General features: G+C 35.4%; 1 protein-coding gene across 2 annotated transcripts in view; it reads left to right on the top strand.

The window, feature by feature from the left end:
* Positions 1 to 14,877, top strand: part of LOC126369890 (short neuropeptide F) — an 88,752-nt gene that overhangs the window by 42,092 nt on the left and 31,783 nt on the right. The window contains exon 2 of one of the 2 annotated variants that reach the window (XM_050014491.1): positions 2,025 to 2,055. The exons of the other annotated variant lie outside the window; for it this stretch is intronic. The gene's annotated coding sequence lies outside the window, so the exon portion shown is untranslated. The remainder of the gene's footprint in view (positions 1 to 2,024; positions 2,056 to 14,877) is intronic. 2 annotated transcript variants of the gene reach the window in all.

The raw sequence follows: 14,877 nt of genomic DNA on the forward strand, positions 1-14,877 counted from the left end.
TTGGTCGGTGTACTGCGGAACGGAAGGCGATTGAGGCAACCACCGTTCTACACGCCCTATCGATGGAGTATTGAAGGCGATTACTCCACCGACAAGAGCGCAGCTCTTAAATAAAGAGAGAGAAATAGGAAAAAGAAAACGTTTTTTGTTACATTTAGATCTGTCTTTATTTGGTACTTAATCAAAATTTCATAATTTATCTTTGCTACACAATTATCCAAAGTCGGTTTTATTTACTTACACGCACACTTACTTTAAGGATTAAGAACAAGCGGAGCAACAGCTGTGAGGAAAGTTATTGTTCTAAGTAGGTCTATTTCAGTCAAAAAATGTTTTTTTTTTTTTTACTAAATAAATGTGATTGACTGATACGGAATGAGTACTAGACATAACTTATGCCTTTCTATTGTATACCTAACCATAAGCAGTACGAGCATTGTAAATTATGTCAAGTTATTCTTATTCTTTCCCAGATTATACATTCCTGGCGCGATATACGATAAGGTGCAACCACTGTTTACAAATAATTCGCTGGGCTCAGTGACTGCACTTTTGTTCTTTGTTTGTACCTAACATATTCCGATGTGTAATGCGATTCCTTTTTAGTTTAATACCTAAGTAGATGTATTAATTTACCGTGTGGAGGTAGAACATTATTTTCATTGTATAACAAAACTTAACTAAGCCTCTGTAATCAGATTTGTGGGGATTTGCATAGCACGGGCGAGGAAAGTCACTAATTTTCCTGTCCGGAACTAATATTTCCTATATTTCCATGTGAAAGCCACACAATGGATACAGCAGGCAACCGTGAAAAGGTCAAATTAGAAATTCAGTTGTCTCTTTTTAACCATTTTTGACCTTTGCAACTTCAGTTTTAACCAAAGTAAAGCCTGAAATAGTGTAATTCATTATAATATAAAACATCACCCATGTATCCTTGAAAGAGTATACGCAGAAGTGTATAGTATATACACCCACTTCTCGCCAGCTATGTATAAGTCCTATGTAACAGGGGCTAGCCTATTGTGCAAGTACATGGATACAAATCCTGGAAACAGCGTGATATCAATTATTTATGATCCAAATACATATTGGTACTTATAAAGTCGAATTCAGCGGCTTAAAGCCCGCGCTAGTATTCGAATCCGTTATGGATTCTGTAAGTCACGTGTTTTACGAACATGGCGGATAGTTTAATTCAAGTTAAACTTATACTTTAGGTATTTAACTTATATTTAGGTAACATTAACCTAACTTAGTTTAATGTTATTTCGAAACAAAAAAGAGAATAAAACACATTCATCATCATCATCATCAATTTAAGAGCCACGCTCTTGTCGGTGCAGAATTTTCCATGCTACTTTTTTAGGGAAAAATAAGGCAGTGGTTTCCCTTTTGCCTTCCGCCCTAAACACACAAACACATTAAATTCAAATATTTCAAAAATTAAACATAGGTTAAAATAATAACTTCGTTACAATACTTCTATTACTGGTCACACGAATCTACTTATTTGATATCGTGTACGAAACTCAATTTTTGAAATAAGCTATCAAATTTTGTACTGCGTAACGCAACGTCATAAAGTTATCAACACTTTGAATCAAGTTTTTTCGTGCGACGCGAGAGCTTTGCATCATTCAAGGGGATTATTATTTTCGTCTCCGCATGAAAGACAAATGAGTGGAGGAAAGACACAGTTTGTTTGACTTTCCTCCACTCATTGTTTCGATCAAACAATTCAACAACTTTTAATAATCAGCTTATATTATTATAATAGAGAGGGTATTCCGACACCATCCCGCCACTGAAAGACATTATAATAAATTCTATTCACAGTTGTGAATGTTTCCTCCAATTCAGTCAAATTCATAATTCATTATTTTAACAAAAGATAAAATTGTCTAAAGTAAAATTTGAATTGAAAATTGTCTAATTTTGTACATTTAACAATCATCTAAGATTGTCCGAATTTCTGAAGTTATTCTTCTTTATATTAATTTTAATTCCCTTTGTTTCAGATTTAACAAGAAGTCATAAATTTTAAAAACGGTAAGTTCTTGAAATTGTAAAATATTAATTATATTGTGAATTGTTACATTGTTTCCAAGAGGAAACAACAACAAGAGTACCTGGCTAACCGCTGCTACTAATTTAAGTATTAATTAAAAAAAATTTTGAATATTTTATTCAGAGAGCATTCTTCTTTTTTTATTTTCCGCCCTTCGGGATTATTGACTGTGATATTTTAACCTATTAAAATAATATTATTTATATACAAAATTGAACTGAATTATTCTTTGAAATTTTCATATAGTAATAGTAGCGTCAATTTTAAAATTGCCTTTTAGCGACTTATTTAATTACCGAAGGTTTTTTAATTTGATACTTTTAGTACAACAGAGAAGTATCACTTTGGAACGTGAAATATTTAGTATACTTATATGTATTGTATTAATTATATATGGTATCATATAAGACTTATACAAGAATTATAAGCTTTAAAAAACATTAATTACTCAAAATACTAGACCTACCGCATTTCGTCGTTGCCAATTTAAAAGCTCTTGCGAATATGTGTCGCGCTCACCAAATTTCTTTTTTGTCAGGATATAATAGTATGTTGCTTCTAAAATATTCAGTACAAACTCTTATGTACGTAAATATCAATTATCTTTTAATATTTTTTAACACACAGTGATACAGAAAAATTTCAAGCGGAAGTTTTTTTTAATTTCTGTAAAATTGACCCGATTGCACATAATAGATTTTATTTGGCAACGACGATTTGTTTTTATAACTATGTTACATTTAGGCACCTACCACGAGCAGTTCATCTTTGTTTCACAAGCATTGGTACGCAAATGTGTATGGAATGGAACTTTTCACACGCAGTAGAATACGTGTTAAGAGACAGTTAGTGGATACCAGGCCACGCGGCGCGGGCGCGGTGACGTGCCCGACCTACAGTCATGAAACCACAAGAAACCACTGTCATACACTACATGTGTCGATTTTATTATACGTTCTGTAGATAATTTGGCCTCCGTGGTGTAGTGGTTAGAGCGTTAAGCTCACGATCTGGAGGTTCGGGTTCGATTCCCGATGGGGACATTGTCGCAATCATTTTGTGAGACTGTCCTTTGTTTGGTAAGGACTTTTCAGGCTTGAATCATCTGATTGTCCGAAAAAGTAAGATGATTCCGTGCTTCGGAGGACACGTTAAGCCGTTGGTCCCGGGACCAACGGGTTGGTGGAGTATGCTCCATACTCCATGCGGTTGATTGAGGGGAGGCCTGTGCCCAGCAGTGGGACGTATATAGGCTGTTTATGTGTGTATGTTATGTAGATAATTTGGGGCCGAGTGGCTCTTATTAAAGACGTATTGGTTGTATACCCACAACACAAAAACATAACATAAGCTCACGACTATGTCCTAATGCACTAACCCGCTATTATTATACTTGTACAAAATTTTCCTGTACCCAAAGGTTGCCTGGAAGAAATTGCTGCATGAGCAATAAGGCCGCCTGTTGTGCTTTTCTGTATATGTTGTCCTTATCTTTGTATTTTGTGTCCATTGTGCTCATAAATAGCCTACGTATATACGTCCCAGTGCTGGGCACAGGCCTCCTCTCAATCAACCGGAGAGGGTATGGAGCATACTCCACCACGCTGCTCCACTGCGGGTTGGTGGAGGTGTTTTTACGGCTAATAGCCGGGACCAACGGCTTAACGTGCCCTCCGAAGCACGGAATCAACTTACTTTTTCGGACAATCAGGTGATTGAAGCCTGAAAAGTCCTTACCAAACAAAGGACAGTCTCACAAAGTGATTTCGACAATGTCCCCATCGGGAATCGAACCCGGACCTTCAGAACGTGGGCCTAACGCTCTTACCACTAGACCACGGAAGCTGTTACTAGACCACGGAGGCTGTTACCATTGTGCTCAATAAAGTATTTTATCTATCTATATATCTAATTCAGTCAGCGTACATCAATTACAAGATGAACTAAGTACCCACGCCTCACCGAGCTTTCTGATAGACCAACATGATAAGTGGTGAGTTGTAGCCGTAGTGAAAATCATACCTCATGGTTGTATTCACGTATTATTAATATTACTTTCGATCTTTTATTAGACATAAATTATTGTAGTTTTACATAATTTATGTCTAATAATGCTAATGGCGATACATAAAATACTACTGATTTCTATATAAAATGTGTATAAAGTTAAAAGACTTTAAAAGTTTTTTCAAAAAGGTTGTAATTATTAGAATTATTTTTGAAAGGGTGTTGTATTTGAAAAGGAAGGATCTGCACATCTAAGGAGATCCTATGTTGTACACATCACATTATACTAGATAAAACAAAAGAATAAGATTTCACGTTCAAATACGAATATCATTTATGTCCCTAGGGACCCTAGGGTCTATGTTTGGGAATAAAGAAAAGCGGAGGGAACTACCAAAACCTGATACAGAATAGGCATGGAAAAGGATATGACCCTGCAATATGTTTTATTATAAATCCTTCTTTTTTTAAAAAAAAAAACAGTCAGTATCGACTGACTGTTTTTTTGACTGAATACAAATATCTTATCCTAGCTAGAGTAAAGACCTCCGATACTACACTAAGTGCCCCGGGTTCAAATCCAGGTGGGGATATATCACAAGAATCACTTTATGATTTCTCGTTAGTTTAGGACTTTACAGGCTGTTCACCTGGTTGTCCGAAAGTAAGATGATCCGTGCTTCACATTAAGCTGTTGGTCCTGGTTACTAATTTATTAACTGATGTGAGTAATCGTTAATGAGCCATGTCAGGGGCCTTTAGCGGCTCATCTTCACAACCCACACGATAAGAAGAAGAGATTTAATAGTTGTTATTTATTTTCATTTTTTTATTATTATTAAATCTTCATACTAAATGTACTTATTTTAATACAAAATTTACGAGTAATATTGAGCAATGCCCTGCAAAGCTGTTTAAACAATTTGTCTACAGATTAAGGCGGATTTATATTTGTCTGATGTGTTGTGTCGTGACGTGATGGCTAGTTTTCATATTTATATGTTATATTCTGACGCCTCATGAAGATATTTTGAATCAATACAGCTCTAACTCAACCGCGATCGTTTCTGATGACACACGACACAAGCCATCACACCACAATACGCATTACTTGTATGAACGTTACTATACTATACTAAATGAATGAAACCGATACCGTTCTGACGCGTCACGTCACAACACATCAGACAAATATAAATCCGCCTTTATAACATAAATAGCCTATATACGTCCCACTGCTGGGCACAGGCCTCCCCTCAATCAACCGGAGGGGGTATGGAGCATACTCTACCACGCTGCTCCACTGCGGGTTGGTGGAGGTATTTTAACAACTAATAGCTGGGGCTTAACGTGCCCTCCTAAGCACAGAATCAATTTATTTTTTCAGGCAATCAGGTGATTCAAGCCTGTAAAGTCCTTACCAAACATAGGACAGTCTCACAAAGTGATTTCGACAATGTCCCCATCGGGAATCGAACCTGGGCCTCCAGATCTTGAGCCTAACGCTCTAACCACTAGACTACCGAGGCTGCCTTTATAAATATCAATGATTTCTCCAAAGAATACAACATAATGGTTGGATTGGAATATTCATGTTCCCATCACGTAGCGTATCTAAGATCGCCCGGTGTATGCGGAGCGGGCTGTGTAAACAATCTTAGTTCACTCGACTCTTTTTCTGCCCCATTGTACTCGACCCATTGTGCCCTTGTCTTACAGAATTCAGATCGGTCGATAGCTTATCGTAAAGCGTTTTATATAGACAAACAAAGCCGAAGGCTTCTTGAATGGAGACTTTTTTCTGCAAAAGAACATTTTTTATCTGTATTTTTTTTATAATTGTAGATTGGTATACTCATAAATGACAATCGTTATTCAACGGAAATAAATAACAGTAAGTTATATAATATATAACAAATTATCCTAAACAAATCGTAATAATAATACCAGACGCATTTTCCGTTTTTATTTTGTCGCTTATACTTAGTAATAAAAATAAGTTAAGTAAGTACTTAAATGTAATAAATCATTTTATGTAAGTATTAAGGTTAGTTTAATGATCGAAGCTTTATCCTTAAGTATCAACTTCAGTGCACGTGATTTGCCTAATAATTAGTTAGAGAGTAGGAAAATGACATGATATATGATACATGAACCCGGACCTCCAGATCGTGAGCCTGACGCTCTAACCACATGAAATTAAATATTTATATTAAAATAAATATAAAAAAAGAAAAGGGAGAGACGCCACTCATTCCACACATTCCACTGCAGGGCAAAGGCATCTCTCCCTTTTCTTTTTTTATATTTCTTAATATAAAAAAAGGTCCGGGTTCGATTCCCGATGGGGACATGGTCGAAATCACTTTGTGAGACTGTCCTTTGTTTGGTAAGGACTTTTCAGGCTTGAATCACCTGATTGTCTGAAAAAGTAAGATGATTCCGTGCTTCGGAGGGCACGTTAAGCTGTTGGGCCCGGCTATTAGCCGTAAAAACACCTTCACCAACCCGCAGTGGAGCAGCGTGGTGGAGTATGCTCCATATCCCCTCCGGTTGATGGAGGGGAGGCCTGTGCCTAGCAGTGGGACGTGTATAGGCTGTTTATGTATAAATATTTAAAAATATATTTTATATTAAAAAGGTGCCTAATTGAGTAATTATCCGCTCATCGTTTACCAATACCTCTAACAAGTTAACAAGGACATGATTCCTTGTAGTAGTTTAGTCTGATATATATTTCAAAAAGTGTGTAAAAACTCAGTATGAACTGTAAGATCGAAAAGTATGTCAACTGGCCAACTCTACATTAAATGACGCTACGCCGTAGCTACGTAGCCCGCAGCTACGCGGATTTCACTCATTTTATGTATTTGAATTTTATGTTACTTACTCGTCATTAATTTTCATTCAATTTCACGTTTTTTCGAGCGGTAACAATGTAGTTAATAATTTTATTTTATTAAAATAATCTATTTCACTTTAAGCTTTATTTATGGAAGAAACTTTCATCACCGTCTGCTAAATACTTTAGGTAACCAATATTTTACTCAGTTAGTTTTTATTCACCACTGTACTTTTAATTAGCAATAACATGTTGAAGAACCGTTACATTTCGTTTAACCTTATATTTTACCAATTCGTTTTAAAATCTCATCCAATGCTTCACTACTTGGCTGTAGTACGATTCACTCACGTAATGATTTCACTGAGAAAATTCTTTCAAGTTTCGCTTTTGAGAAGTTTCTAAGTGCATAGTCAACATTTCATGGGAGATGGAATTTGTCCAGTAAATAGACCGACTTGATTCCTTGCATCCGGACCTTATAAGTCAGTTAGAGGAAAACTTGTTGAACTGTATAAATTATTTATGAAAAATTGTTTTCGATATAAGAATGAAATGCAATGACTTTATACGAGTAATTAATAGATATAAATCGTATAAGCAATGAATATTGCCTCAGTTTTCCTTTCATAAGTAACAGTTGCCTTCAAGGGATAGTAGGTAGATGCGTTTCACTAATTTATTTCGATCAGACCATACATGAAATTAACTTGTTTTCATAATATAGGCAAATATATGCACAGAAAATATTTACCAGTTAAACTTGCTGTGAAACTAGCTTTTAATTTAGAGTATGAACGTACGAATGAACGAAAACTTTTGACATATACGAAACTGTCAGTTCACACTCCGCACGCAAACAACAATATCACGTTACTGCACACGCTGTTACCATGTTAATCAACATTTAAAAAGTTAGCCCAAGCTGTTTCAATACACCTATCCTTCCGCGGGATAGACAGTAATTTGCATTCGCACCCGCGCGGTTCTACACCCTCTTAAATCGTAATAAAATCTGGTGAATTCCATTATGATGACGGTTGAAATCTCAGCGTATTCAATTAGAAGGCCGAGACGGTGATTCGGTTTGATTGGCCGTAGCCGGGCCAATTTGGGCAAACGGCCTCTCTTTACGGGCACGTGCGTTTTATTGTCGTCATCACGCTCATTCCTGCCTTTACACCTCCACACTCACACACTTGGGAGGTAAAGTAAATCTAATAACCCGTGCTTAGTCAATGTAACGTGGATTTTCTTAAGTATTTCAGGACTGAGCGAAATGGGGAGAATAAAATAATGTAGGAACATTCCTTACCATGCGGAATGATTGCAGAAGTTTAACTCAAAGTAAATTACTTAGTTACTTAAGTATTTGTTTGGTAATCTGATTCCAATTACTGAAATAAGGAAAATCAAGATACTCGTAATTATATTTACAACAAATCTTTCGATATTGTGGTTTTATATATGAATAGGAATTACTTATAATATATATTTTTTTAAATTTTAAGTTTATTTTATACAGGAAGGTACTACCCATCATTGTTTGAAAATTATCAATTGCAATAAATGATACTATTAGTATAAGTTTAGAAGTGAAGTCTAGAAGTTACTATACCTCGACTGTTGATTGCTTTTTTGTGGTTATTATAATTTAATTCATGATTTGATAAAATAATTGCCGTTTCTCTTTCCGAGGCGTAAGTTTGCTCAAGGCAGAGCAATTGCTAATATTACAAGGCACACCGAATCCAGGCTGAATCTTATAGAACTCTCTTTGATATATTATTCCATTTAACTACCAGTAGGTATCTACTGAATATCTCAGGGAAAATGAATTTAAAAACATTTCGCCTCGGCGTTTATTTGTACAGAAAGGCAGATCGAAACCAAGATTTTGTAATTTTAAGCAGTATACTTAGCTAAATATAAATCTTTAAACAGTAAATAAATATTAATTTGAATTAATTAAAATATCATGTCACGCAGAAAGGAAGATTATAGCGGAAAATTTAAGTAACTTTATCAATTGCCTTGTACGTTTTAATTACTCATACAAATTAATGATCTCCAATTAATATTTTGACGAAAATATCTGACAATGTGACAAAACTTTACTAATTAAGGATCAAACTTGGCTAGGTGAAGAGGAATAACGACCATCACGTTGTATTGACCAGTCTGTAAAATGGATTACTAAGTTTATACGTCACATATTTCCGTATCTTACGGTTCAGTATTCTATAAAAGTATATATATGTCGGGAAGTGAGTAGAACGGAACGTAAGATTGATAAAAAAGTACTATGGAAGGATATTGAATGGGGATCTGGTTGTTTATGGTTTTGGTTGTTATGGTTAATGAATGGGACGTAAGGTTTTTTGTTTCAAAAATAAAAAAGGGTGATCTGTGATTTTTGGGGTCGTAGTGTAAAGGTGCGTTTGTTTTTTTGTAAAAAATGAGAAAATAAAGGGAGTGAAGCCAAATCATTATATCCCTTTTTATTATACGTATATATTCCACATGTATACGGAAACAACACAGTTTTCACTTTTCGTGCAACCATCAATTTTCAATTCGTGTGAAACTATTTCTATAAACGTTATTTACTTATTTAAAAGCTTTTGAAAGTTTTTGAGGATTATATAAAATAAGATAATGCGGCACGTGTTTAAACAATGTACTTATATGAAATTAAAGGCAGTTATTAGGTACTTTTTTGGACTGAGAGTACTTAAGTACTTACCTATTATCATATCACTGCCAATTATTATAGTCTCTATTATGGGGAACAATCTAGATCATCATCATCAATTTAAGAGCCACGCTCTTGTCGGTGCAGCATTTCTCCATGCTACTTTTTAATCTAGATAAGCGGGTGCAAAACACTTTTGAAGTACTTCAAAATTGTGGCCACAAGTTACCTTTTAGTAGTGAATTAAACTACGGTTCTGCTCACCCCTAAGGGTTACTTGATGACAATCTCTGTGACGTATAATTTAAGCAAGCCCCACGGATTTGCTGTTGATTCCCTTTGCGTTAATTTAAAAGAACTTTTTAATTGTCTCGGGTTTCAAATGGGTAACTGAAGTGAGGTCTTTTTAATACAATACAAATAAAACTCTTTATCGCAAAAGATCAACACAATTATATGCTTAATAGACAAAAGAAGTATAATCGATGGCATTGTTGCTAAATTAGAATATTATACAAGGTGTTAGTGACATCGTTATGAAAACTTTGAGGGATGATTCAGAGTCAGACCATGATTCTGAGTTGATATCAAGTAGAATTTTCCTCCGCAAAAGTATAGAACTGAAATTATTAAATAAAGACTAAAGTTTTCACGAATTTTCTTACAGAAAATTCCACTTGATATCTCAGAATCATTTGTACTTGAATAGCTCCCTGTAGGTACTTGTATGAGGTGCAAGTGATGTTGTAACGAATACTGAGTAGGATGATTCAGATCATTATTCTGAGTTAATATCAAGTGGATTTTTTTAATACATATGTATAGAATTAAAAATAATTTAAAAAGACAAAAAAAAACATGATTTGCGACGGAAAATTCCACTTGATATTAACTCAGAAGTATGGTCTGAATAATCCCCGTCAGTAATCGTTACGATGACATCAACATCCTGTGTATACATCATTAGACAAAAAAAGAAGTATAATCGAGCGCTTTATTTCTAAATTAGAATATTCTCTATTCTTCTGTGAGGTGAATGACCAACTTAAGCAATATTCTATTGTGGCGACCATATTATGATGAAGACATAAGCATCGTCGGTCGGTCTCGTCGGACCATTACATAAATTTGTCGAGAACTAGCCCAGATTACATTAGTGGAACCCTCATTCCACTCAAATCACTACCCTAAATCACCCTCTACAAACCGTTGTGTTGGCTGCAATCTTCACAAAAGAATAACAAGGATATCGATGCAAAATTTGTTCACATTTATGTCTCTTGGAATCCTCATGAATAGAGAGATTGATTGGTTTTATTTATTATTATAGTAAGTACGTAGGTGTGCCATATTAGACCATATCTTGACTCTCCAGCTGTGATTGTGGTCAAACGCGAGATTGAGTTTTTAGAGAAAATGATGGCATGACATGATTATCTACGATAAACTTATCAACGGTAACTTTATTATCCCTTCCCGCTTTCTGTATTAGTCTCTCAGTATTTTGCCACTCGGATAGCATTTTCGACAGCATTCATAAGGTCCTCCCGCGACAGGTGTCCAGCCACGTGGGCCATGATGTCAGGTGAACCATAGTCTGCTTCCCGTTTCATAATGGGGATTAAAACGACCGAACTTTTACAATAACAAATATAAAATTAGACTGCAAAACTTATCCAAATTCAAAATAGTAAATGATAGGCTTAGTTAACTCCTAAATTTATACTACAAACTGTATATAATCTAATATTGAGTACTTACTGGATAGAATGTTCATCACAATTACCGTCAACAAAACAGCATAACTGAGGAGAAATTCACAATCTTATGGTTTAAATTGTTGTTTTAATTGGACATAAATAACAGTGAGCGAAAATTACGTTTGATACTCGTGTTGGGAATATCCTTGATGTTCTGTCGGCACACATCAACGCCAGATGTAATTTTGTTAGGAAAATTTAATCCAACAGGCGCCTTGCCGCAGAAGTGTGGTCTCGAGCGAACCCGGATAGTGAACTAGTACAAACATACCGACATTCAACGTCACCATCCATCATTTCGTAATTTATGAAGCTTGTTAAACTCACAAGTGCTGTAAATTCACCGATTAACCATTTCAAAGTGAACTGGGTAGTTTCCTAGGTCAAAGATATATAATGTTTTGATTACTAAATAAAGACAGATCTAAAGGTGACAAAAACGTTTTCTTATTTATATTTAATTTATTTGTAAAAAAAAACTGTAATAATAGGTGCGACATTTTGTCACGTTTTTCTATCATGTCATAGGTCGCTTGTTCATAGAAATTCCATAGTAAAATCGTGTTATGACGTTTAGCAAAACGTAACTGATTTGACTAGTTGGAACCTAATTAAAACACATAATACCGGGTTTATACCGCGTTGATCAGGGATATAAGATTCCCGATATTTTTTAATTATGATAATAACCGCGTAAACCTCAAACAATGTAAAAGCGGTGTCTATTATCTATTCAGGCAAAAAAAACACGTTACCATTTTCATTCGAGTTCATTTTGTAAAGCTACTTACAATAAATAAAATAGTAAACTACTTCGAAGGCCAAAATTGAAAGAAAGAAAGAAAGAAACATTTATTATTTAGGACACCACAGACACGGATTACATAATTGTATTATATATATACATTACAATGACATCACATCATCAAAAGACAAATAACGCACACGTGAAATATTTTCTATATAGAACATGGAGAACGAACACAGAAACTTATAAGTACCTAAATTAAATGTGACGTCGTGTCGGCTTACCCATGTGTAGTGGATGGTGTCCCGTATAAAAGGTCCTCACTCAGCTTATGCCGTGGCGTGAGCCGCGACGCTGGTATTCTGTGAGACCTGAGTATTGAGTGAAGTACGGACATCGCACCACCATACCTACATATACTTACTTACTATTATAGGATACTCAGATAATTATTTATCATAATATAATTACAAATGAAATAAAATGAAGAAGTAAATATATAAATATATAAATAAATTGTAATATATCAATAAATATATATATATATAAATTGCACATACTTACTCAATTTCTATTATTTTCAATGGTTTTGATGGCAACAGTTTTATTTTATATTACGAGTACAAGTACATAGGTAAGTATTTAGAAAAAACAAAATCTTCGCGCGAGAAACTCCAACAAAAAATATACCTAAAGACCAGGCACAATGACTATATATTAATATATACGTTGAAATGCACGTGGCTCCACTATGCTCATCCCTTCACAAAGGAAAAATATCGGTTCGTTAGAGGCGTCAAAACCTTTCGGAGCCTGCAATCTTTAGTAATGATCTCTTTCCTCCACTAGGTATATTATCAAAGAACTATCCATGAAGGAAAATCAAGTCTTTTGTAGTACTTTCTATTATTTTCATTGGTAGCTATATATTCTTAGCAGTGAATATTTATATCCGTCTATGGGTATTATTACAGCCTCCGTGGTCTAGTGGTAAGAGCGTTGGACTCACGATCTGGAGGTCCGGGTTCGATTCCCGATGGGGACATTGTCGAAATCACTGGACAGTGTGAGACTGTCCTTTGTTTGGTAAGGACTTTTCAGGCTTGAATCACTTGATTGTCCGAAAAAGTAAGATGATTCCGTGCTTCGGAGGGCACGTTAAGCCGTTGGTCCCGGCTATTAGCCGTAAAAATCACCTCCACCAACACGCAGTGGAGCATCGTGGTGGAGTTTGCTCCATACCCCCTCCGGTTGATTGAGGGGAGGCCTGTGCCCAGCAGTGGGACGTATATAGGCTGTTTATGTATGTATGTATGGGTATTTTAATGTGTAGAATAGAATCCATATTACGTATAAAATGTATTAGTTTTTATGTTTAACAACATTTTTTATTGTTTAAACGATTTAAAGTTGCAAAAGTATTTTACTAGATAGATAAAATAGAAAACAAGATGGGCGGATGCGGTCAAAAAGGTTCTGTGCATGTACAATGTCTCCGAGAACGAAACGTCTGATAGAGCGAAGCGGAAGAGAAGTACGAAGAAGGCAGACCCGACCATTAGATGGGAATTGGGAATAATAAATGCCAAGGGGAGAGAGAGATAGATAGATAGATAAAATTCTTTATTAAGCACAATGGACACAAGTTACACAAATAAGGAAAACATCTCATGCAGCAATTTCTTCCAGGAGACCCTCAAAGGTCGCCTACTGGAAAATTTTGTATCAGGTACTTACTAAATTATACTTTCTTCGTAAAATCGTCGACACAAGTAAAAAATATAGTTAACTATGGTATTTTATGGAGGTAACCTCTGAAATTGTTACATTTTTATTATTATTTACGTAGAGGTACTGTCAAGGTAGTGGGGCTATAAAAATCAGTACGTTATGGGCGACGCCTGTCGTTGTCGTACATTCCGATGTTATTCCACAAATCCCTGGTTTTTTACTACATAATATTATATTATTATTATCGGAAACTGCAACTGATTTTATATTTCGAACGATACAATATGATACGTAATAGGGTATCTATTGTGTAAAAATGTGAAAGAATAAAATATAATATAATGCGTTGAACTATTGTCGAAATTTACGTAGTCAGTTCTGGTGATCTTTACTTCTTACTCTATATACTGTACACCTCTGCCTACCCCTTCGGGGTTACAGGCGTGAAGCTATCTTATGTTATGTATTACTTTATGACTGGTAAAGAAAATATTTGATAAATTCGCCATCTGTACCGATATACCTAACAAGATGAGGTTAGACGTATCATGTGCATTGCCCATGTTGCTATTGCTATTTAATCCATCCTACCGACGCGTCAAGTTCACTTACGATGTTGGTGGGCGTAACCATAGCAACCACCATCTCGAGCGAGTCGAGTTTCCCGATCTGGATGCGTCAGCCCGTGAACTTTAGGGTTAACATGCGCAACGTGATAAAATTATGTCACGGTCACTTTACCGATTCTGACGATATGATTATGTCGTTTTGTCGACTGGTGCTAATATGTGCACCCAAATAAGTCATGTCGTTATGTTAAAATACGAACAAAATTACGTTTCACGCATGTCAGGGGAAAAAACAAACTTATCGATTTAGACAAAATTTATTGAATTGATCTATAATTTTATCATATTAGCCCTGGGCTGTGTGAATTAGCTAGTCTAATAACCGCTTTTCCAGCTAGCTCTGGCGGAGCAAGAGACCAAATCCGGTCGGTTATAGTTTTCACAGCTTTTA

This window comes from Pectinophora gossypiella, chromosome 9 (assembly GCF_024362695.1).
Source record: "Pectinophora gossypiella chromosome 9, ilPecGoss1.1, whole genome shotgun sequence".
NCBI lineage: Eukaryota > Metazoa > Arthropoda > Insecta > Lepidoptera > Gelechiidae > Pectinophora > Pectinophora gossypiella.